At 39.9% G+C, this 26,873-nt stretch overlaps 1 protein-coding gene across 4 annotated transcripts in view; it reads left to right on the forward strand.

Annotated features, from left to right (window-relative positions):
• RAD51B (RAD51 paralog B) overlaps positions 1–26,873 on the forward strand; it is a 387,602-nt gene that overhangs the window by 258,809 nt on the left and 101,920 nt on the right. The gene's annotated exons all lie outside the window — the stretch shown is intronic.

A 26,873-nucleotide genomic window follows, 5' to 3' on the forward strand; every position in this document is an offset into this window, starting at 1 on the left:
CTCAGTTCTTGTTATGACCTTCAGTGCTAAATAAAGCACTGTTGCCATTAAATGCTTGCCATTTTGCATGAGTGTACTTGACATTAAGATTTATTCTGGTATGTTTTATTCTTCCTTATGAAAAACAGTCACAATTCTCTGCAAATTTAACCTCAAAAAATTTGTGTTTCATTCTGCCTCACTCCTCTTACTCCCAAAATAAAGAGCAGAATACCTTTTTTATTGATAAATGGAAGAGTTTGGGTTTTGTGCCAGTAGAACTGGATGGTTAGTGAGTTGATTAATCTGCCCTCTTTTCCACTGCACACGTTTGTGTGCACACAACCAAACTTACCTTGCCTGTAATATTTTACTCAGGTAGGTAATTTCTGATAAGGAGAATAAGTAGATATGGGGCATTAGGAAGAAAATATCTTAGGTTTTATGCTTTGCAGTACAGAGAAGGAAAAGATCTAGGAACAGCTGGATCCTTACCACTCTCTACAACTACCTGAAGGGAGGTTGTAGTCAGGTGGGGTTCGGGATCTTCTCCCAGGACATTAGTGACAGGATGAGAGGCCATGGCCTGAAGCTGTGCAAGGGGAGGTTTAGGTTGGACATCAGAAAGCAATTCCTCACAGAGAGGGTGATCAGGCATTGGAATGGACTGCCCAGGGAAGTGGTAGAGTCACCATCCCTGGAGGTGTTTAAGGCATTCAGTGCCATGGTCTGGCTGATGTGGTAGTGTTAGGTCATAAGCTGGGCTTGATGGAGTTGGTGATCTCAGAGGTCTTTTCCAGCCTCAACAATTCTGTGGTTCTTTAAATCTGGAGAAAGCTTGGTACATTATGTTTCATTTATCACCAGTGTAATTAAAGAGGCTCATTTGTATCTCTAAATAGCATAGGCCCTGGGTTTACAGCAGCATGGCAAACCATCTCCAAAGTCCTATAATGAATTTGTATGGCTGCAGCAAGTGAGAAGTGCCTCATTTTAGCTTGTAAGGAAATGCATTGGTAATGAGTAGTGAAGTAGAAAGGGAATTCTGGAAAAAAGGGCAGCATTATTTGTATTGTATTGTGTAAGTTTGAACAGCGAGAGACAATGATTTACTGCATCAAAAGCTTTTATTCACTTGAACTGTAACTATAAAGTGACCTTTGTCTGGAGGAACATGGATATAATCTGTAAAATGAATAAGGGTTGTATTTGATGTGTGAATGGATGGAAGACAGATTAATGGGAATAAAGTTGTGCATTGCTATTGAGATGGTAACAGATCTGCAGTGCCACTGGTGATTTCCAGCCCCATTGGAGGGATAGAGATGAACTGGTCATTGTTAGGATCTCTGTGGGGTGGAACTGTTTTTGCTGTGTTCCCCACAGGACACTGAAAGCCTTATGCCATTTCAAACAGGTTTGTAATAATGACAGCAAAAAAAAGCACAGTAGGTTAGGTGTATCATGGCAGTAAGGAATGAGAAAAAAAATAAGACTCCCATTGTCCCGATGCCAGCAAAATCACCTGTACAGATGTACCTGACATCAATGAAAATGTCCTTTTGTTCAGCCAGTTCATGGCATTTGGGGGCATGGTTTACTAAACCTGACCCAGGAATGGCATTTGCTAAGGTGAGGCGATCCTCACAAGGTGGCTTTGTGGGAATCCTTCTACTGCTCTGCAGCAGCATTGGCAAAGCCGTGCTGGAACAGCAAACTCCATGGCTGTCAAATGAAGGAGATCAGAGGAACAAAGAACAGATGCAAAACCAACCAAAAATGGTGATGAAGAGAGATGGAGGGAAAACATTTTAATTGTGAAAGAAGACTAGAGGCATCTCTGGTTTAGATCCAGTAGAAACAAAATTTACTCCATTGTTTCAATAAAAGTAAATGTTTCTCACTACAGGTATGATCTTTCTAGTGGCACAGGAGACAGACACCAGGCTGATAAAGTTTCTGGCTGTATTTTTTGCTGTGAGCTTAACCTGTGGGTTAATCCAATTTAGCACAAAGTATTGAATTACCTTCTCATTTGTGAACACATATGTAAAGACACTGAATATACAATGCTGTTTTCTTGCACTGAAAAACCTAACGTATCCCTAAATACTTTGCTAGATTGCAACTGAAGTGCCAGCTTTTAATTTTTCTCAAGTTTTAGTAAATGTCATATGAAAAAACCAGCACAAGCAGTTGTGCCAAATCTGTTCTCATTTACACAAGCATGAATCAAAACTTTTTGATATATATAATTCAGTGTTGTAAGAGTATAAGTCTGTATTTGCGAAGATGTTCCCCTCTTTTAAAGGCTGGCATAGGAGTCCTGAAACAAAATGGTTCAGAGAACTTCAGAGAAATCTTTGCCTTACCAGACACTGTAATGAATGTCTCATCAAAGTGGGCTGCTCCCCTGTGTTTTCAGCACAGTGCTAAAGCAAATGGCCTTTTTTCCAAAAGGCTTTTAACATAAGGAGCGAAGTCATCAGTTGATTAGAAGTAGTACCTGTGATTTGTGGCAGTATGTTGTTCTGGAAATTGAATGTTGTAGTAGAAGACCAAGACTCTGTCAGTAACTGTCTAGATTTAACATAGAATATGTTACAACTTTCAAGCTACAGATTTGTAGAATAAAGTCAAAGGTACCTAAAATGGACTTAATGTTACTCATGAATAGGAAGCCAAAAAAATGTCTGTCCATAAACATGCTTTTCAGCCACAGTGAAGTCTCATTATTTTTTTCTGTAAGGCAATTAAGCCTCACTGTGATTTATCCCTTTTTCATGTGGGCACAATTAGATCTCGTTTGCTATCCTCAAAGGTTATGGTTGCTCTGGCTTCATCACTGGCATGTTTAGTGAAGTCATCTCCACTGTCATTTTATCTTGTAAAACGAGTTAGCTTGAGATAGCTATGACTGAATTGACTTACTGTGGTAGTATATGCAAATTTTCTTTAGCTAGAGGACTTTATGACTTCTCCATGTTAAAAACTTGTAAAATCTCCGAGTGTGAAGCCTGGTTGCCAAAGAGAAATGCTGGGTGTTTTATTGTTCCCTGTGCTGGGGAGGGGAGAGTGGTGCTGAGATCCAACAGTAAGTTACACTCTAAAGCTGAAGTCTCCAGAGTGCAATCTTGTGTAGATGGAACATCTGAATAGCAGTCTCTAAACTAGAAAAAAATTGCCAGAGGGGGTGCTGCTTGTTAGCACAGATTTAACACTTTGCAAATAGGCTTCCTGATGTGTTACCCCCAGTGCTTTTTCTTTGAAACTTTCTCTATGCTTCCAGAATTAACACACCTGAAACAACCTCAGGTATCTCTGCGTCTGAAGTGTAGACTGTCCCCGTCTTTAAAACCAGAGTAGCCACAAATTTAAATGATTATGTCATGTAAGCTTAAATCTGTCTTTAAAAGATGGAACAGGAATACATAGCACTTTCAGAGAAACAGACACACATGTGATAAATCCTCCCAATAAACAGGTTTATACTTCAAGAGGTTTTTCTCATTAGTTATTCCCTAAAATTAAAACCATTGGGCTCTTAATGTAAAGCATTTTCTGTACTGTTAATTTGAACCTTTAACACAGTGTTAATGACTGCTGTAGTTCTGCTTCTCATTGTTCATGTTGTAATGAAACCAGAATCTGAACCTTTGTCATTCAGTTCTGTGAAGACCCCTGAAAGATTTGTGATATTAAATTTCAGGGCCAGAATGAGTTAACGAGTTGCAGAGATGAGAGAGGCAATTAGTTTAGTCAGCAGTTTGTTAGAACATGGTGTACCAGCCCTAGAGGTGGCAAACCAAGAGGGTCTGCTAGGGGGTCTGCTTTAGGGCTCAGCAGAGACAACTTAGCTGACGTCCTGAGTTGAGGACATAGCACTGCTGAAGATGTTCTGAGTGAGTTCAGGGAGGAGAAAAACATCACATTCCTCCTTCAGGCTGTGTGTGTTCGATAAAGGACTTAAGTCTTGAGGCATGTCAGGTGGGAACTGCACACTACGCCTTTTGCTTTCTTCATGCTGTATTTGTGCTGCAAGTGAATTACCCAGAACAAAGTATTGGGCAGTCAGGCTCATACACTGCAGGTGCACATTTGTAGACTGTATCCTGTCTGCTGTGGCCATTTGCTGAAGAAGTTCACAGAGGAGCAGAACATCCTGTTTGCTTCATTTTCTTTTATCTGCCCTGTACCAAGGCAGGGAGAATACCCCTATACATCTTTTCTTTTTTTGCTCTGAAATCAGACACAGTACTGATGATTGTGCTCAATAGCTGGAAATGCTGAGGATATCCGATTGCTGAGGTCTCTTGCTTTAAACACCACATGCCAGGAAAAGTATGTGGGATCCCACCAGGTTAGCACTGGAGGGTGCAGGATGCATCAACAGGAAAACCAAACAAAACATGAAGTGAAATTCATTTGAAAAGGGAAGGGACTCGTATGCCACCCATCAGCAGTGTTTAAACTCTTCGTATCCACACAATAGGTCTTTTATTTTCATTCAGCTCTCAATATGCAAACTATCTTAAATTGATTTTTGGAGCTGCAGCTGTCTACTAAAGTCAGTGGGAGCTGTAGGTGCTTGTTACCTTTGAAAATCGAGCCAATGTATTCAAATGTGGTAGTAAAAGCCAAAACCGCTGAATTAGGGTGGTTAAAGCATGACTTCAATAGTTCTGTAATGTGATCCCAGCCACCTTCATATTTGATACAGAGGCAGGGCCTCACACTGTGCACATCAGAGCTTAAAGGGATGTTGTTTCTTCTTTGCCTTTCAGCCCTCCTTCCCCTATAGTTTGTGGCCTTGCTTCATCACTACAGTCCTTACAGCTGAGTAATACTGAATAGGACTGTACTAGAGTTTAGCAGAGCTAACTTTTATTCTTCCAGAACACTTTCTTCTACTTGAGCAACAGGTTTGCTCCCCCTGTTTCTTCTGAATGTGCATTAGGCTGAACTGGGGAAGGAGCGGTCATGCAGCTGACCCATAGCCTCCCACCCACTGTAGCAGCAGTAGCAAGTGCAAGCAGCCACCTGAGACATTGTTTGAGTTTCATTTGGACGATTTGTTGTGTTTGCCCTGGGAAATGTTCCCAGGTGGTAGCCAGAAGTCTGAGCAAGTCCAGATTTCTCCAGTGTAGAGGGAACTAAATTCCACCAGTCACATCTGAACACAAGGGGAGAAAGGTGTCCCCCCAGTCTGGGTTCAGGAAGGACACTGATGACTGCTCTGTCACTCCAGGGCACGGGAAACTTCAGCACACAAACTGGATCTGCAAACTCAAGTTCTCTTCTGGCAAAGAGGATAAACAAACTGACCCACCTGAGGGCTGCAGCTAAGACTGTGGCTCTGACTGAAGCTTCACACTCACTCCGAGAGTGTGTGGGAAAGTGTTTGCAGAACAAGAGTCTTGGCAGAGGGTGAAGCTGTCTGCTTCCCTTCCCAGTCAGCACTGGAACAACTGTAACTACTGACACCTGTTGTCAGTGTAGCTTCTGACTGTGCCTGGGTTGATGCTCCATAGAGGACTGACCACACAACTGTCATTAAATCTGTTCACCTGTCCTTCCCATAGTGTGAAAAGTTAATTTAGTAATTTTTACAGAACAGTTACTTGTCCAAGAAGAGTAAAGGTCTGTAAGAATGCACAAGTGATAAGACTGTGGTAATTGTTTTGCCACTTGTCTGTTACAGATCACAGGGTATGGATTTTGTTGAATGATGAAAGGCTTTTTTTCCCATAAAGTTGGAGACATGACAGGGAGGGATCTGTTGCTGGTGTTCATTTCAGGAAGTGTGATCAGATGCCTGGATGTTTCCAAATAAAATATATTCCAAGTCTAAACTGTGTTCTTCATGTGCACTTCCTTCAGTGTTTGCCACTGATTAAGTTGCTTTGCCTTTCCTTAGTTTTTATTTTGGTTTGGGTTTTTTTTTTCCCTAAATGTTCGGAATCCATAACTTTTCCAGTTCAGAGAAAGCTAGTTTAAATGATGGCCTTCCATTACTTGCTTGCCTTTTTGACCCTGGCTGTTTTTTGAGTTCATTGGTTTTGTCTGTCTGCGTTTTTTTTTTTTAATTTTTTTTTTTTTTTTTTTTTTTTTGGTAGTGCCCCATATTGTTGGTAAAATAAGGAGATTTGAAAACAGAGGAAGTAGAGGTAATGTTGATCTTGAAAGACCAGCAATTGAAAGGGCCATTCATGGTTTCCTTCAAAACAAAGCCAACTGGTAAGATAATGCTAACCAGGGCTGGGTGCCCAGAAGAGCATCATAATGAAGCATCTATCCACTGTTATTATTAATCAACTCAGTGTTTGTTCTTCATGTGAACAAAAGGAAGGAAGAACTCTGCTATCGGGCTAGAGAGGAAGGAGTCTTTGTTGCCCTTGGCTACCCTAACTTTAAATGTGAGGAAGCACAAGGGCTCTGCAGCATAACCTTTCTCCAGTATTAGACAGGGAAAACTGATAGTTCAGGAGGTTAAGAGTGGACACTCTGTTTATCTAAAGACTGGACTTCCCTTGCATGACAACCCCAATTCAGGTATGTCAGTGCTAGTATTTATTTAGGTCACATGAGGTTTTCAAATCCTGGTTTCAAACTCCAGTTCCTCTGCTTTGCTGCTTCTCTGCCATTTGATTCCTCCTCTGCATTGTTGCTTACCATCAGGAAGAGGAAGAGATGCTGTTTCCTTATTGAGTGTGACAGGCACCGGCTGTCCTTACTGTAAAGTTCAGTCATGTTGCTGAAGCATCAGGAATGTATCAGCTGGAGACTGAGTCAGCCTTACTGTACTTTTCTACTCCTGCTCCACCCATAGAGCTGTCTGCTGAAGTGGCAGAATCCCTACAGTCCCTCTGCCCATCCTTCGTGAGACTGACACACTGTCAGATGAATTACAGTTTACCATGTTCAGAGCCACTGTTACAGATTTTGATTCAAAGAGAATCAAAGAATTCATTTCAATCATGAAAGTTTGCTTAGCCTGCCTGTGCATTAGTCTTAGTCTGCCTTTGTTGAGTCTGTGTAGCATCACTAAATTTCAAGAGACACTAGAGAAACACACTTACACCCCGTTAGAGGCAATGCATGGGGTGTTTGAAAAAAAGTGGGTGCATGTTTTGATTCTGACATAAAGAGTTCATTCCTTGTATATGATGCTTTGAAATTTCTGGACACAAAATGAAAGCAGCCTACAAGTACTTAGCAACTTTGTCTTCACATTCAGAGTGCACCCCTGCATTGATTTCTTGTTAACTCACAGGTTACCATGGTGTGTCATGTATAAAATGACACTTTTACAGATTTATGACAGAATCTATTTCTGTGATTTTCAGAATCTAATTGTGCCCACAACTCTATTCTACTTCGTAGTTCAGATAAGGGATTCACGTTCTTCAGCATGTAAGACACTATTTTTAGAAGACTTCTTGCAAACCTTTTATAATGCTGTGTCTTCATAGATTATATGTTTTCTGTAGACAGAGCAAGAACTTTAATTAGAGAAAATAGCTTTGTTTTATTTAACATGAGTGTTCTGAGGCGTGCTGATTTGGAAAAGTGAAAGCATTTGGTAAGAGTACAAAGAGGATGGAGACAATCCTGTGAAACTACTGAGGGGGTCAAGTGTAAAGAATATCCTTCAAGGGGTTGTAGTATTTCAGCTATATACAAAACTGATGAGGGCAGGAGAATTAGGGCCAGCCTCAAATTAAATATGTTTCTTGTGGTTCTGGAGGTGATCAGCTTGTGTGTAAAATCATGCTGGATACAAGATGAAATAAAACAAATAGTCCTTATTATGTTTTTGGTATTGTGGCTCTGTAAAACCACTAAATTCAACACAAAATGGAAAGAAAACTCTCAATGTCCTGGAAAATAAGAAGTAGAATGAACTCAGACCACCCACCTAAGTAGCCTTCTGGAAACAGATTGGTCCTTACTTCACATAGTAGATGTGGAAGTGCAGTAAAATGCTGAAAACTCAAATGGATCTGTGGCAGAATAACTCTGCTCATGCTTAGGCTTTTTTATATTTTTTATATTACTAGCATAGTTCTTTGAAGAAAAAAATCCAATCACATTTAGCACATACTAGTCAATTCAGAGCAATTTCACTCAGTTTACAAATACAAATATTCTGGGTTTGTTTTGTTTTCCAAATTGTTAACCCTAGAAATCACGTGTTTCCTAAAAGGGGTTCTTTCCTACTCACATATAATAAGGAGTGGTTTTAATGGAATAAATTGTTTCCTGTGCCATCTAAAACAGTTGTCTTCACTTGTGCCAGTCTTGGAGGCTTATGTATGTAGCTACACTTTCTTATATATGCAGCTACTTGAGTGTTAAAACTGGAGAGGCACAGAAGAAATAGAATTTACTTAGGTTTTCAATGGCCCATTTGCTGAACAGAACTAGCAAGGCTGAATAACTAAAATTCATTATTGCTATTTAAGACAGTAGATGAGCTTCTGAGCATTGTCAGGGAACAATTATCTTGAATACAAGTAGGTGCTGGTTTGATGAATCTATAATTAGAGCTGCCCAGTACTGGGGAAAGTTTTTCCTTTCACTTCCAGAGCTAAAGCTTTTGGCAGAACCTTAGGGGTGACACTTTAAAGCATTTCTCTTTAAGGCTTCTTGGGGAAATGACAGCCCTATGACTTTTTCTTTATAGAAACTGGTTTTATGACCAGATCTGTGTATGTATATATGTATCTATGTGATCTTAAAGGTCCCTTCCAACCCTGAAAATTCTATGATTCTACCTATGTATCTGCCTAGATACATAGATACTAGTTAGATATCAACTACCTATCTAGTTGGTTGAGTATCTGTGACAGGCTTGAGCAGAGGTCTTAGTTGAGAGTGAGGATCACACTATAATAGATACAAGGAGTCCATGTGGTTATGGTGATCTGAGTGAAATTATCTAATTATCTATCTGAAAGTTTTCTAACTAAAAGAGAGGGAGAATTGGGCACACATCTGTGTTGCAGTGCAATTGCATGTCTTCTGGGCCAGTAGTGGGTGGGGATATGCTAAGCCCTTGCAGCATTCCTCTTCTCACTGCCTCACCTTTCCTCCTCCTTGGATTTTCCACCTTGCTTTGATTCACATATAAATCAAAGGACATCTCTGATATAATGACATTGGGTGTGATTTACTCCTCTTCCCTGGACAGAGACTTGCTGGAGCTTTCAGGGAGCTGCCCTGGACTTGGGGTGAGAGATGAAGTCTTAACGTGGCTCCTATAATGGGGTTTCCAAACAAGAGACTAAACTTGAAAACAGAACAGTTTGCTGTGAGAGAGCTGAAACCTGCCTCCACACAGAGAAAGGCCTTTATAAAACTATCCTGGTAAAAAGACTAAAACCTGTTACCAGGAGGAAAGTTTTTTCAAGTGAACTAATCTGACAGAAGAACCAAGAATAAATGAAGCAGTGCTACTGCAAAGCAGTGTTTCTTAAAAATGCAAAATGCCTTTGCTTTCACAAGATAGCAAGAAGGATATGGGTTGCTACAGCAAGAGTTTAATGGCTGTTTACTTGTACAGATACACTCACTGAACTTTCCAAGCACTCCAGGAAGAGGGACCAAGGATTTCACTATGGTTTATTAACATTCTGTTTCCAACACAAATCACACTGAAGAAGACAACAGATAAATCCTGATTCCACTTTATTATTAGTTGTTGAGATACGCATTTATTACAAGAAATGGGAAACAGATTAGACTAGCAAACACATCTGGCCTCAGACCGGCCTTCAAGTCATCCAAAAAGAAGCTCAAAATATGGCCTTGTTTACAGCCAGGCACTTTCAGTCCCACACAGCTGCAGGGGTGAGAGGCAGCAGAATAAACTCTCAAGACAAGCTGACAACAGCTCCACTGCTGGGGTGCCCCTTTTGCAGACGAGACAACAACAGATGAAGAAATCTTGAGAATGACCCAGAGCAGTGCTCATTAGTGAATGAAGTGCAGGAAGGAAATGGGACAAGATCCCTTTTGTCATAGTTTTTCACCCAGCTGTCCGCCTGTCCTACAGCCACCCACATGCAATCAAATATAGTTGTAGTCCAGCTTCAGAAAAGTTACACAAATAAAACCCCCAGTGATTGCATACAGACACCTTCCAAGTTGCATTTGCCCCATTAGCAAGGAGTGAAAAATTGCTGGTTTTAATCCAGGCACGTTTATTATTACAGTTAAGACTTATTAGGAGGGGTTGTATTCAGGTAAAACTGACAGGGTTGTGTAATTGCTCTTATTCATGTCTGTCTGTCTGTCTCTGTGTATCAACTGTTTAGTATTGATTGCTAGCACTTTTACTATGTCTGTTGTGTATCCTTCTTATGGAAAAGCTCTGATTTTTACTTTATGGAGGTACTTCTTTTCTTTGTTTACATGTGATTCACAAAATGACAGCATTATGAAGCAGAGAAAAACATTTTTGGACTTCTGAAATGGATTCTTTGTGTAATCAAATGCTATTTTGAGATTTTTAAGTTATCATAATGACATCGAGACCCCAGCTTCCCAGGACCTTTCGTGTTCGAGTAGAGCTCACTTAAAATCTTGCTCATAGGTTACTAAAAACCTTTTTCTTTTTTTCTTTCTTTCCTTTTTTCTTTTTTCTCTTTATTTTTTTTCTTTTTTTCTTTTTTTTCTTTTTTTTTCTTCTTTTTTTTTTTTTTTTTTTTTTTTTTTTATGGGTTGAAAGCAATTTTTAAACTATATTCTTCAATTGGAGTTAAAGAACAAATGTTTGTAACAGACAACCCTAGAAAATGCTCTCCTTCTAAATGGCTGCCAGCCTGCTGCTGTCCACCAGATATCTGACTGCAGAGTGTTATGAGTAGCTACACTTTCCTCACTTGCTGTTCATAGTCCCTTCATGTTTGCCCTTGCTTCTCAGCAGCCGTGGCCATTTTTTTAATAGAGCAGTTGTGTATGAGCTGCTCATGAGATTCCTTTTAATGCATCAGCACTGAGGTTGAGCATTGAGAAAACCATGTGTCACATTTACAGCTCATTGCAATTTTAAAAATCATGGATTCATTCAGTCTTGAGTCACCCAGCATCCTCTCAATGTGTTTAGAGTTCCAGAGTGACATAAAAGAGCCAGAAATTCAAGCTGGCATGATGAAACTAAAAATCTGAGCCAAATTTAAAATAATTTAAGTTGGCAATTCCCATTTTCAGATCCTTAGCAGCATCATATGATAGCATTCTCTGAATGTTTAAATGGGTTGTTTTTTAAAACAGCACACAAGGACATTAAGAAAGAACCCTGATGCTGGGAGATCTAGAGCTGAGAGCACATAACATTAATTTAGGCTGAAGTATGCTAAAAACGTGCTGTAAAGAGTAATGAATTAAGTGTAGGGAGTTCAAAAAGTTGATAAATAAATTGCCATTTCTGAGATGGAGGAGAATTATGGCTTGCAGTTCTCCTTCCTTGTGTGTGAATAGGAGAAGAAACAAAGATGTCTACATGGGGTGCTTTGATACCAGTAAGACAAAAGTGTTTTGATCAAAATCCTAGTAGTACTGGTGTACAGAAGAACTGACAGCCTTGTTGACAACCATCTTACAGCTGTGGTAACAAGAAATAGCACTATAGGCAAGTGATGTTCTTCTGTCATCCTTTCCCATGGTGACAAGATTCTTGTCACCAACAGCCTCTGAGCTGTTGTGTGATACCGAAAATAATTCTCTGATTTACCTTCTGTAGCAGGCTGGTTTGCCTTTTCTTTTTCATACCTGTTAGAGCTAATTCAGAGTAGGTTTTCTCTACAAAAGGAGAACTCATTTTGTATTCCCTTAGCATGGCCTTTGTTTCTTCTTTCACTTGTCCTGAGAAAACCAGAACTGGTTGTTTGAAGGACAACATACCCATATCCTTTCCTCAGTGTTTGTTCTCCCAAGGTACCCCAGTACTGAAACGACTCTTTCTAGGTTCAGCACACCTTTTTAGGGGTGGAATCCTACTTGGATCAGGCCATGTGGTATCATGCCATTCTTTTATACTCACAGGTACCTACAGGGAGCTAGCCTTGGCTTATTCCACCTTGGCTACTGGTGGGATTGGAACAGTCTTTGAGGCATCTAATTTGCCACTTTAGAAGTATCATTAATGCCTCTTCTGTGTTGTTACAATGGTAGAGGTAGCTATCAGACATTACTGCATCTCCTCTTACCAGTGTGTCTGAGTGCTATATCACTGGAGCTTTTAGTTGTGTATTTTTCCTCCCACAACTCTCATTTCTCATCCTTATTTGAATCACAGGCTTGTTCAGCAGGTCAGCTAATGGAGAGCAGATTTTTTACTCATTCTCATTCTTTTTTTTTTTTTTTTTCTCTTTTCCCTCTATTTATATAACACACAATTTGTAATCTTTTTAAAACCAAAGAAGAGAGAAGTCTTGAGTTCATCTAGATTAAAATCAGCTGCAGCCTATTAATGGGCTCAGCCCAAGATTGAGACTTTAGGAAACAAAAACACTGAACTAAATTAGACTGAACTGGCCTCTGTCTCCTGGTGAGGGGATTCATATAGCGAAAGGAAAGGGGAAAAGGGGGGTAAAGGGAGAGGATATCCATGTGGTTTTAATTCATTTTGATTCTCTTCCTGAAGCTAATTTACCCAGCACAAAGGCTCTGTAGTGGGCAGCCAGCTTTTTAGAAGTTTGGCTTTCACTGATAAACAACTCAGTTCCTGTTCTGAAGGCCTGAGGTAGCTCAGACCTGTGTGTAATCAGCCGAGGTTTAATGTATTTTGGTACAGGGTATTTCAATTACATATTAGAGTCCTTTCATCATCTGTCAGAGTGTATTCTGAAGGCTCTCAGATAATTTATCTAACTCCTCCCTTCATTCTCTCTCCAGAAACAGACAACGAATTGTCTCATTGAAGAATCAGATCAACAGACACATGGGCATGTTGAGCCAAAAGTATTTCCACTGGCATGGCACTTTCAGAAGGCAGTTCATAGCTTTTTCAGGGCACAGAAAGAAGCCTTTGCCACCAAAGTAGCAACATACTGTTTTCTGGTGGAAAACCACTTGAATATTCTATTTATCCCCTTTGCCACTAACTGTTTTTTATTTATTTCATTCTTGGCCCTATCGGTGTGTGTAGTCCTCTAGCAACATGCAAGAAATGACATTTTTGACCTAAAAAAGTCAGCGGGTAGGGAAGTGAAGCAACCAGTAAATCATTATCTGAAAACAGAGTGATTATGTTAGGCACAGTCTTTGGTTACAGTTTTCATGTACTTAGTGACAATAACTTGTAATCTAAGCAAAACTGAAAGGCAAATGGGGAGATTAATGGAGAGACTGAGATGGAGGAAGGAGTGGAACCAGACCTTGAAAGATTGACTGAGACAGTATCTGTGGGTGTATGGTTTCCCAGTGCTTCAATCCCATGTGCAAATATTTGTCACAGTAAATGAGGCACATATTTATGGCTGACTGGCTAATGACCCACAACAGTCAGCATCAATTGTTTGCTGCTCTTTTACATGTGCCCAAGGAATGAGTAGTATCAAAGGAAATATGACTGTAAGATTGAGGTCTCAAGATACCTGGCTTCACCTGCTAGTTCTTGCCAGTTTTGTGGAACAGCAAACAAAAGAATTTTTCTATGTCCTGTTTACCATCTTCTTTTCTAATTTACAGAGATACTGAAATGTTGAGTATTATATGTAGGATGCTCCATTTCTACAGTGTTACAGGCCATATATACAGATAACCCTGGTATTGCACAGTTATCCAGAAAGCCTGATATATTCTTATGTGGGCATATTTTTCCAAAGTGAATTTTGCATTTTTCATGTCTTTCCTGCTTTATGAGTCAGTTCAAGCAAAGGTTTAAGTACACATGTAATCTCTTATACTCTGCTTGATTTAAATAATTTTTCATATTTATAACAGGTCTGTTAGATTAGAATTAGGCTGGTTTTTCAAGAATGAATCAAGTTTGATCTGATGTACTGGCACTGTGATCAAGACTGTTTAAATCTGAAGGTGAAGGGCTGACAGTGATTCCCACCCATATGTCTTCTTGCCCAAACTTGGGCCATGGTACAGCTGAAATAAAGTAACACAAAGGCTTTTGGATATTCTTGGGTGCCCTGGTTTCTTCTAGGCCTTCCTCAAATGCTGCTAGAAGCAAACTGGTCTACTATCCTCAGTTACTTTGTTCTTTTGCTTATATTCTGTCAGTAGGTCTATTACTTGTCTAATGCTCAGATGGATCACTTCCTCCCCTCTTCCCAACATCTGTTGGGTACTGATGACTTTGACAGAGGTGGTTAAACTTTATTCAGAAGTATCTGAAGTAATGAGCCATCTAGGACTCCACCAAGGATAAGGTATGGTTAAAGAATGAAACTATTTTAAGGTTCAAAGTAACCTATCAGTATTTTGAGAAAGATGGATGGCTTTCACCAAGAAGAAACCTGTTCTTGGTATTCTTTACCCCCCAAAAAAATTGACAGTTTTTTGATTTTGCTATTCCATGTTCTTTGAGTAACTGTTAGCAAAATACCAAAGAAATAATTACAGTACTTTAATGTAGTAAAAATCATGTACCTAAATTTGGCTTGCAGTAAGCCTCACATGTCAGGATCAGCTTCACATGTCAACAAAGATATCATATTGATACAACACTTTCAGGAACAGAGCTGCACTACTCATTGCCCTAATCTCCATGTTGGGGGCATCTGTTCCCATGATCTCTTTTGCCTTGTGAGGTCCAGCCCCTGTGCAGCCTGTGGGTTTTTTTGCAGTGTTTTGGTTTTTAGCAGTTACTAAATAAAGCAGTATTTAACTGTAGCCTTATTTAGCCTGAAAGAAAATGTAGTTAATTTGTATTAACCCAAGACATAACAAAAAGCCACAGTCTTTTTCTTCCATGGACTAAAACCTGAAGAACCCAAATATATTTAAACAAAAAAATGTGGAGAAAGATGGGGTTCAGACAGTTATTTCAAGGCATCAAGCCAGGATGTGAAAGTTATTTTTGAGAATACTGAGTGTGTTTGCAAATTTGGGCAGCTTACTGTGTTGCTCACTCTTGGTTCATCATGTACAAGTTGTCTTCACAACCATAAAGCTAGAAATATGCTTTTGAAAATGAAAGATTTGAGAGCATAATATTCAGTTAGCATGAAAAAAGATTTATCTTGATCTTCTACCCAATTTGATACTTCACTGTAATACAAAATGGTGCAGCAGTAACAGTCTCACAGTATTTCACCACGAAACATACATCCTTCAGGGAGCTTCTTCATGTGTGATGCTCTGGGGAAGCCAGGTGTACATTTGCTCACAGTCTGAAACTAGGTTTAGGAATTAAAAGCACAATAATAAAGAAGAGCATCATGTAATACAGTTTTTTTACAGAAGTACCATTAGGAGGATCTTTATAGTCATTGCAGTACTATACCTGTGATGCTTCTTAATACTTTCTGGTATGAGATGGCTTTATTATTTAGAGAGTTCCAAGCAGTGAAATTGTCCTTAGCCAGGGAGTTTTGGCACTGCTCTCTCAAGAAGCTGTTGGAGAACAGGCCACAGGTTCTTCTTTGTCACCACTTCCTGGTGGGTGAACAATGCATTTGGAGTAATTTTGGTTTGCTTTTGGTGAACACTGGCATAGAGCCCGAAGCAAAAGCAAAAGAAGGAAAGAAGAATGAAGTTATTGGCTTCAGCAATTTTCAAGGAAACTAAATAGGCTCACTCTGGTTCATTTTCCAGGAGCTGAACATATTGTGCATAGGATTTTCATACTAGGCAGCATTTAGTTTGTGGATCTTTTATACCCAAAGACTTCCAAGCAATATAGGCTTCCCAGTGTGGTCAAAGTCACTGACACTCTCTGTCTTCTTGCTTGCAGCACTTTTTCAAGTCTCCTTGTCTCTTGTATTTGTGTCTCTTCAGCTCTAAAACAATGTCTCACACCATTCTGAGAGAGACAGGCTGGTCAATAAATGCAGAAATTGAAGAACAGTTGGCTGTGTTAGTAAAGCTCTGAGAATCCAGTCGTTCTGGTGTTCTGGGTGTACTTAATGTTTCACTTTGATGCTGCGCTGATGTACAGTGAAAGGTGAACACAAAAATAGAATCTTGGTACTAGTCCAAAACTTCAGATGTTTATCATTCATTATGTGAATTTCACATACCTGCAAAACTGGGCTTGAGGTTCCACACGAGAAGTCTTCTTTTGAGGTTTTTGCTTTCATTTGGATTTGATCTATCCAGTAAATGTCTTCTGGTATATTATTTGAATTTTTGCAGTTTTTTGTGCATCAGGAAATTAAGTTCCTGATGTTCTGAGCCAGTGGGAAAAGATGAATAAGATAGAAGATGCTCATGTAGACAGTTTCACACATATTCAGAGGTTTCATCTTCAGATTTTTGCCAAGTTTTGTGTAGAAGTTTGGTCTGGCACTGATGTCATCCAGACTGATTTATCTGCTTGTCACTGACTCACAAGTAGGTGAATCACACTGTGTATCTCCAGGATTCACTATCAACATACAGGAGTACACTAGAAAGCATACTGTCCTGAGGTCAAACCCATTCCCTGTAAGTGACACCCAGCAGATACATGGAAATGTCCTTCCCTGGTTCTTTAGTCTACTTTTGATTGCCTGTACCTAGAAAAAGGTGAGGCTGAGAAGGAGGCCAGCTTGGCAGTATCCACTGGACAAGATAATCTTGTTTAGGACAAAACCTTTTTCATTTCTCCCCCTGCACCACTTTTTTTCTTCTTTCTTTTTTTCTTTTTTTTTTTTTTTTTTTTTTTTTTTTTTTTTTCCTAGACAAGGAAACCACCTCATTTGAGGAGTAAAAACTGAGTTTCTATTTCTCCATCTGTTTTTCTCCCCGGCCTTCTATCTGTTGATTTGACTGATTTGCAGCCCTTCCTTCCCCCCTTGCTGTTAACTAATAGACTTTGGTATTAAGCCAGCCTTTCAGTGCACACACCACCATGCAAACCAAGAGTGTGTGCAGCTATTCTGTCTGCTTTGGAAGGCTACAGATGCAGCCAGAGCTAGAACAATTCCCGTATTGATTCCACACTTGTCAGTTAATCCGTCACAAGGCATGGGAATCCTGGCCCCTTCCACATCTGCCTGCAGAACTGCAGGGGGAAAACCAATTCTCTGAAGCTCTCACCAGGGAACAAGAAAGCAAAGAGAAATGGGAGCTTGCTGGGAGAGAGGGCTTTAAGCTGCTGGGCTGGAGGGCTGTGAGATCCCCTACCTGCTCCACCCTTTCCCTCCAGCTCCTTTTCATCCTCCTGCAGGTCAACAGGATCAGGTTTATGTTAGCCAAGCATGAAGCTTATCAAATAAATGCTGCAGCAGCAGGTGTTTGGCTGTCTCCACAGGCCAAGTCTAACAAGGTTGATATTGTGTCTGTGGCCAAAGTAATGCAGTAATTACTTTTCTGGGCTTGGAGCCCCCAAGAGGTTTCTGGGAACCAGTTAGAAAAACAAACCTTGTTAAGAGCAGGGGATTTTTCAAAAGGAACAGTGGTGCTCTCTGTGCCAGAAGGAAAGGACAGGCCTTTTGAGTGCAGCATCAGCGTGGTGCCCCATCCCCCTACATCTTGCTCACATTACAGAGGCCCAGGACAGAGGCAAAGTGCTTGAATCTGGTCACTCATGTCAGGATGGGCAGCTTGTTTTGGCCCATGGTGGCGTGTAGAAAGGCAGCTGCTTCCTTTAAAGACATTCATGTGGTAGTGCAAGAAGAGCAAACCTCAGGTTTGCAATTCCATCTGTATCATTCAAATTGACATAGAAACCAGGAGTTGCATAATACAGCTTCTCCACTGCTGTCTTGTTCTTGCTTTTGAGCTTTTCTCTTGTAAGCTTACAAGACTCTGGGTTACAGACCATGATACAGCCTGATTACACCAAAGGAAGGAGGAGATCTCAGAGCACAGCTCTGCCCCTTTATCTCAGTACTCTGTCCCAGGCTGCAGAGGGGAAAGTTAAAACAGGTCTGTACAGTGATGGCATTTTGAAGCAGCAGTCTTCATCATTTCTTTTTGAAAACATATTGATTATTTAGGCCAAAACTTTTTCCTTGTACCTGGTTATTACACATGATAATGTGTAATAAATCTCGTAAGACCATTTCAACCAGGTTTAGTAATTGCAAAAGCTTCCTGAGCCACTGGAAATGTCTTCTTTTGCTGTGTGGTTGTCCAGGAGATCAGAGCTTGAAAGTCAGAAGAGGAAGAAAGCAAAACGTATTAGACATTACTAGGATTGCACATTAGATTCAAACCTAGTGTGTTTTTAAAAATACTTTTATAAAGAAACTACTAAACTCTTTCTACCTCTTAGGAATTCTTTAGGCATCTTTCTCTGCTGTTGAATCAAGCTACAAAGTGATGGCTTTGTAGTGATGAATGAATTTTCCCAAGCTAAGAAAGTTAGCATTTCATTAATATCTGGCAATGCTTTCCCATTCCTACTTTTATGTTAAGCTTTATTTTTGCATATTACCTTGTATTTTGAAAACCCGGTGCTTTGGTGAGTATCCAAAGATACTATGCCAACCTCACAGTGTTTCTTGGTGAAGTGTTTCATTCTTCCTGTGTTGTTATGCTGAACATAGTGCAAATGAGTGTGCTGTAAAGCCCTGCTGTGAATATCATGGCATGTTAGTCCCCCGTGTTTAATTTTGTGCTAGGAATACTGTGCACTGGGAGGCAAGTGCTATGGGTAGGTCAGACTTGTTCAAGGTACCCAGTGACTTTCCATAAACACTGCCTGAGTGTAGCAAGCAGTGAAGATCAGGCAAAATCTACCTCCCTAAGTGGCCAAGTTTTCTTCTAAAACTTGCTACTTTAAGTTGGGACACAGTTGCACAATAGAGAGAGTTTTGTTTAACATAGTACTTTGATTCATATATATATATCACTCATACAACATTTAGAAGGACACAGAACAGCTTAAATAGGACAGATTTTTTCATCATGTATTTTGCAAATAGGAATGACATCTGAAAGTTATCATTTGGAAGCAGAATTTGCCATAATTGCCTTTCTGTACTGAAGTTTCAGATTTTGTGGGGAAATTAAGGCCCATATCTTTATATTTCTGTAAAAAAAACAACTATCAACTATGGCCACCTACAATAAATCAAGTATATTATTAACACTGTAAAGGAGTGGATCAGCAAGAAACTGACCTGAGCTGGAATATATTTGCTATTAATATTGCAGCTGTGATTTATTATTTATTTGTTTGTTTGTTTGTTTTTCCTTTTGTGATTAGAAGAATGTGCCAGCTTGTGTGAGTGTGTGTGTTCTGGCAGTGGAGGGATGAAAGTATTTCCAGTTCCCATATGAAAGCAAGAGCATGCTTCCTCCAGGCCCATAACAGTTACCAAAGTACCTCATAAAGCTCAGGAAATAATGGCAAAGAGGAGAACGAGTGGCAGCAGAATAGACTGAGATATTTTATGTACTGTTATCTTTTGTGTAGTCATCTGGAAAGAAACAGAAGAGACCTTTTGAAGATCTTTGATTGGAAACAATCTTTATTACTGATCAAGTTCACCTTTGTCAAAAAGATAATTATTTAAATATTAGGCATCTTTTACTCCCCTGGCACAAAATGGATTCAAAGACTTGACCTGATAGATCAACTGTTAAATGGCTCATTAGATTAGATAAAGGAGTTGGAATGTATTTGATGTTAATAATGCATCCATACATACCATATGAAATCTCTCTTCATCTATCATCTAGTGAAATATATTACCCAAGTATAAAATGTCATCTGTGTATTGTGTAAAAGGTTCTTCGGAAGGATGAGGGTTGGCTTGGGTATTACTTTTGCTTTTACTACTTTTTATTCCCAGTGGAAAAAAACGTTGGTATTGGCTATAAAGAAATGAAAACATGTTGAAATTTTTACAAATTGGTAATGGACAACAGAGTTCTCCTCTAGTAGTCAGTTTACATTTAATTCTGGGCTATATCAGAAAGAAGGAAAAAGGGACTCTGCTAACCAGCCTGAGGAGAGCAGATTTCATTCCATTCTTTATTGGGCCAGATAACCAAAGGCCTGGCCTTTTAACATAGAAATTGCCAATATCAATGGAGTTACATGGACCCCTGCAAAGACAGTCCTCTTGACACAAAATACCTAGCATTGTAATTTCTCTTCACATTCCCAAAACAAAGTCTACTTGTTTTGTGTGGTCTACTTGGCAGGATGTTAAAAGCACATCTGTCACTTAAATTAACTCACTCTTTTTTCTTTGATTAAGAAGTTCTATTGCTCCATGGCCCAGATTCATCAAATCTTTAATTTTATTTTTTTTTAACCCATATCCATTCATGGCTTACAGTCTGAAGAGGAGTTTGAATCTCCAGAATTACTCTTAATACACCCTGTGATTTCTGACTCAGCAAGGACTTGGATTTATCAGTAACATACACAGCAATAAAGTGATCTCAGCCTTCCTAATTCTTGTCTGAACCTGCTGAGAGCCACTAAGGAAACATCAGAGCAATAGTGATGCCGTTGCTGAAGGCACCATCAGTGTTTCCAGTGGGACACCTGAAAAACCAAACCATACCAAACTAGACCCTTTTTCTTGAACTGTTACCATATTTTAGATGTAATTGAGCTTTTCATTATGTTTTCTAAGCCTGTGATGAGTTAAAAATAGCCATTGATCAGTTACTAGTATGGTATATGTGCATATTTTGCATTTGAGAGCCAGTCCTGATGTGGCTCCAAAGGATGCATAGAGGTGGCCTAAGGAGAGCTTCTCCTCTTCTGGGCAGCATCATGTACTGAGCCTTTAAGCATCAACACTCAATTGCTTGAATGACTTGTCACAACCCTCCCAGATGCTTTTGCATTCTCAACAAATTTTGTTTTAGTGAGCTGCTTTCAATTAAAAAGTGATAAAATGAGCCCTTCACAAGTTTATCATGAACTAATTTCAAGTGTTCATATATTCCGAAAAGTGAGTCAGTGCTTGGTGGCTCTCACTAAAACATCCAGATACAAACTCTCAGAAGAATTCACTGGGGAGTTTCTCTTGAACAACTGCTTGTGTAGAATTGCTTCTCATCATCCCAAGACAACTGCTTACCACTGTGATTTAAAATCTCTGGAGACAGTGAGACAATTTTTAGGAAACATACTCAGCAGAGAATAAATAGTATACAGGACTTTACACAGGTTACTCTTATTGGCCTTGGGAATGCCCTAAGGTAAGACAGAACTTCCTCTGAGCAGTCTGAGACTCAGTCTGTCTTTGAATTTTAAAAATTCAAATAAAACTTCCAAAAGTTCTAGCTAGACTGCTGAAAATCACCCTGTTGTCTTTTTGGAGTGTGAGCTATATTATAGGTGGTTCATGCTGTTAATGATAAATAAATAGGAGTTTTGAAGTCTGTTGCATGGAAAACATATGAAGGCTGTAGTATCAGGAGGAACATCAATGTGTCTGGAAATCATAGACTCCCATTTTCCTTGTTAAGCAATTGAATTTGTCTATTTTCTCAATCCATTTTCCCTTACACATACCTTTTCTGGGCTAGTTTTTGAGGAAGTGGCAAGAGTATTAAAATATATCTGTCTGTCTGTCTATCTATCCAACTATCTATCTCTGTTTTAGTAAGACACATGTAAATAAAAAATTCCTGATGTTATTTGGAGTTGTGGGCTTAGACCACTGTTAAGATTCCTGTTTCCCAATCATATAATACATTGCAAGTTGAGGATATACCTTTGGCCAGGGGAAAGTAGTTTGGCAAACATAAGGTAGGAGTGGTAGAGATAGGAGGTATTTTAATATGTTTCCATGAGACGGGCTAGGAAGAAAGATAATATGTTTCCATGAGACGGGCTAGGAAGAAAGAAAATGCAGAAGAGGACTAAAGGAAAGAGAAGAACCATAAGGGAGAAAAAAAATAAAGGACCATACCCAAACTGAAAGGCCACTGGGGAGAATCATCTGAGCAACTCTGAAGGGTGGAGAACGGAAAACTGGAATTAGGAGGGGACCTTAAAAAAAGTGAAGCTTAAAGCTTTGTCCACACTGCCAAAAAATCTATTTTGCTCAATTTTGGCTAAGCAAGATAAACATTTTTTCTGGCATGTATAAGTGGTGTCCCAAATTTGTTTGTTACAAGTATGTTGAAAGAAACTTTCCAAAAATGCTTTTGCCTAGTCTGGTGAATTGTGCTAAATCATATTTTTTCTTTGAGTCAAACAAATTTGGCCCCACAGCAGCCAGCCAAACACTGAGGCAGGTCAGACACAGTTGGATTTCACAGCTGTTTTTAAATTCTGTGGTTTTAGCTGTGTGGATGTGGCTCAACTACAACATCCCACCAGAGCTCCCAGGGAAGGAGCACCCCGAGGTAACATTCTCCAGCTCTGCCAAACATCAGGAACAGCGTAAGCAAGGGAGATTCAGCACTTAATGCTCTTGGTGTAAAATCATACCCACAGCAGATTGTAACACAAAAAAATCAAGGACACAGACAATTAGCATCAGCCTGCTCGTTCTACCAACAGCAAGCTGTGTGTTTGGCTCTGTTTTGTACAACTGAGGGGGGCTGAGGTCCGAGACCTTGTTGGAGAGAGGAGGAAGGTGGCTAAATGTTGCCTCTGTATTGCGTTTCACAAAGGTTTGTTACTTGTTTGCCATTGGCCTAAATGGTGCTGTTTGCTGTGGTTTCCCAAGGAGCCATTCTGTTGGGTGAGCATCACCAGGTGCAGACATTTGACTGTGGCCATGGAAGACCATAGCTGAGTTTCAGGTGGCAGTACTGCTGCTCTCTCAGCACTTGGTCACCAGTAGGCAGCCAACCAAACATTTTCATCGGTTCTGGTGCTCATCAGAACTCTCAGTGAGTTGTCTAAAGGAGCTCAGAAATCTGTTCACTTTGCACTTGTGAGTTAGCCTTTTGGCACTTCAGCTCCTCGACTTCTTGCTAAGATGAGCAGTAGTGCAAGAGGAGCAGCAAGGGGAGATGGAGCACAGCACAGGACCATGTATTTTCCTGGCTCTTCATAGTTACAGCAGTTAGGTTCAGTATCAAACCAGTTGGGACAGTGAAGTAAAGTCACTTGTTTCAGGATAGCAAACCCTCAGCTGCATGTGTTGGAGTGGTAGGAAAGACTGATAGCACAATCCCAACAAAAACTGTATCTGCATTTTCCTGTGAAACAGATAATTTCAGGGTTTTTTTGGAAGCTCTGAAAAACTTGTGAGTCTAGTACACTAATTTACTGTTGCTTGGTACAGATCTTTACCTTGTGGTTAGTTGACTGTATCTATAAGTTTTTCCTGCAGCTGGCTTACTTACAAGTCTTCTTTGTGGATTTCATGGCATCTAGTAATGGCAAACTTAATAAGCCAACCAGGGACATATACAGAAGCTCTCTTCTCTACTTGGTCATCTCTTTTTACTGAAATTCTTTACCTTCACATATGTTTGAGAGCCCCTATCCTTTGTCAGGCTTGCTTGAAAAAGTTATACATTGAGATACAGAATATGATTGCAAAAGTGTTGCCTATGTAGGAAGCCAGATTAAAAAAGAACCCAATAAACATGATTGGAGGAAAATGACACAAAAGTATTATTTGACTCTAGTGATTGCAAACATGATTTTGACATTTCTTCCTTCAAACAATCTCTGAATATCCTACTGCTTCTATTCAACAGTGTTGCAACTTGAACCTGTTTGGTTTAGCTGAGCTGAGAAAAAGCTGAACTCATAAACATGAATCTAAGTCTTTTTATGTCAATTCTGGAGCATGCAGAAGAGCTACTAAGGACTTGTTTAACTGTTTCTGGTTGTTAGAAATGTGGTCTATATCTCTGATCCTTAGACAGCTCTTGAGGCTCCCAGTGTTCTGTGGGATGTAGGGCATTAGTTTTGGGCAGCTAGCTAAAGGCATCTTCATCTTATTTAGCAGCATTTTCTCTGGTGTGTCTCCATTGAGAGATAATTGGAGGAACAATGGTGAATTGAGCCACTCAGCCTGATTTTTCTGGTAGTCTGAGTACCTAAAGATCCTTGTGCTGTTACCGCTTGTTTTGTGATAGCATCTGTGACCCCTATTCAGTGACCAGAGCTCCACAATGTAAGGCACTGTGCACAGGCAAAGAATGAAAAGATGGCCCCTGCCCTTGCTGACTTCAAAACGCAGTGTGTCAAACTGAACACCAAAACTCAGGGCCAACAAAATCATACACCATTTGAAAACAAACTCAGCTTAAAAAGACCACATGAAGTAACATGTAAATGTCATCCTGTTGTACACTGGAAACACTTCTGAATTCTGATTGGCATGATGATACATTCCTGCAACCAACAGCATGTGACAAAAGGGCTAACCCAACATCCAGCATTTCCTAAGTGGTCATAAATGGGATCACACTTCTTTACTAGCTCGCAGAAAGGGAAAATATATTTTTCAACTGCTGTGTTGGCAAATAGGAGGGACAGATGGGGGCAACCAAGAGCAACATATTTGGTTGCAGTAAGTGCCCCAGACCACAGAACAAATACCAGTGCTTTATGAAAGAGTGCTGCAAATAATTTGAGCTGTCCATTTCTTCTGACAGAATTATCTTCAAGCCACTACCCAGAATTATCCATAAGCCATTCCCAGTAGAGGAACAGTACCCACCAGGCTTTGCCAGCCAAACAGAAAAGAGGAAAAAAGCTTTGCACTGAAGTTGCTGTGTTCCTCTTTGGACTTGCAGTAGTTTTGCAAAACAATCATTCATTCTGTTTTCAGCAATGCCCTTGACCATACGGCCATACCCCCTGCCAGTAACAGGACCTTTAAGTCCAAGGGAGAGAGAAACAACTTTTTCTTTCTTTCTATTTTTCTTTCTTTCTCTCTCTCTCTCTCTTTTTTTTTTTTTTTTTTTTTTTTTTTTTACCAACTAGCAGAGGATGTGCTGAGCCAAAATAGAAATAGCAAGGTCAGGTCAGGGCAAGGCCCTGCATTTCATTAGCCAAGCCAGGCTAGAAGCGATTAAATATGTACAAGAGGCTTTGAATAGATCAGGGAGGAGGGATGGCACTGTGGAATACAGAAAAATCATTATTTGGTGATCTCAATTGACTAAATACAGGGTGGTGCTTAATAAGAGAAATAAAGGGAATTTCTTTTAATTATTTTAATTTTGTAGAAGAGGGGATTTTTTTTTTTTTCTGTTGAGTGTTTTGTAAGGGGGGGAGAGAAGGGTCTGGACAAAAAGTGGCTTAACAGAATCCAGAAAGCCTCAAGGTATATGTTGACCTAGCCTGCAGTTCTCATGAGTATAACTTGATGAGGACCCAGTAAAAAAAGACCAAAATTATACTGGCAATGGAATCAAGGCCCTGTTAAATTTTGGAGGCACTCTGGTTAGAAACTGATGAGCTTCTGAGCACATTGCACTGTCTGTTTCATTAGACATGTTAGAGAGAGAATTTGAAAAGAATGTGGCTTTGAAGCCAAATGAAGTATTGTGTCAAGTGGTGCTTTGGCTGCCCAGCTTCAATTTGCTGTTGGGGCTGCCTGACTTAACTGAAGCTTTATAGCTGTATTGTAATTCTTGTATGATAATCACATTGTTGCATAGGCACCTAGGCACTGAATGCCCAAAGTTTGTCTTCCTTTTCCATGGGAACTACGAGCCCAGCTGGTTGAAACTAAGAATACATTTGTCTTTGTCCAGAGCACCAACAGTAATGTCTTTGCAAAATTTCTAGGGGCTATTTTCTTAAACCTGCCCATAGGAATTCAGATTTCAGCTCCATACCTCTTCTGAAAGATGATTCCTGCAGCAGCATTGCACTTCTTAATGTCATGTTAGAAGGTCAATTGAGAATCAGCTAGGGATTTCTGTATACTCATTTTTGCATTAGTTCAACTTAAAACAATCCAAAAGCCTAGATATAGTAAAAAAAAGTGCAATCTGTGTGTCTAGACACTCATGTTTTTACACTAATATAAAGATATTTATTATCATATTGGTTCTTATTATCTAAATACTGTGTTTTTCTTCCTGGTTCAGTATGTCTCAACTACCTTAGAATTGTTTTCTTGGGCAGTTTCATATCTGCTTTGCTCTATTACAATATATATAAAGCTTATAAAAGTTTTTTTTTCTCTTCTGAAAGTCACTTGACAGTGGAGCTGACATTAATGGTCAGTTCACTGGCAAAGGAATACGGTTTGATTTATATGTTTTCTTGCTACGATGTCAGATTGACAGCCCTGGGAACAGAAATACCCAGCTAATTGCCCAAACATGCAGCATATTGCAAACTTTGCCAACCTTTCACAGTGGTAGTATCTTGATCCTCAGTGTAAGAACGTATCTGTGCCTTCCAAGGGTATTCAGTGCTGAACCCAATAGGGCCTAAGAAGTGCCTTTTGTTAGAGCTCTTCATGATTCGTAAGGTGAACAATGACAGTGAATTTCTTTTGTGCAAAGCAATTGAACAGCCAGCCTGGCAATAACATCTCCCAGTCAGAATTAACAAGAGCTACGTTTCAAGCTTATGGTAACTTTATCCTGAAACATTGCAGATCTCACTTTTCATCCCATACATGAGCACTGGCCCCTGGTCATTGTATCTCTCCCTGCTGTTCCAGGAGATGACCAGTTCTAGACCTGCAAATTTAGATGGGGCATTTTTCAAGCTTTCTAAACCAGCACTAGTGAAAATTCAGTCTCTGAGGCTTGGTCAGTCAGTAAGTGGTTGCTGCATCAACACTCCCGTGTACCCATCACAGCAAGTCCTAGCTGCTTACTGTTGGTGAAACTTCTCATTCTTTCCCTGACCCTCTCCTCCTTTTCCCCCCTCCCAT

The sequence above is a fragment of the Heliangelus exortis genome, chromosome 5 (assembly GCF_036169615.1).
Source record: "Heliangelus exortis chromosome 5, bHelExo1.hap1, whole genome shotgun sequence".
NCBI classification, from domain to species: domain Eukaryota; kingdom Metazoa; phylum Chordata; class Aves; order Apodiformes; family Trochilidae; genus Heliangelus; species Heliangelus exortis.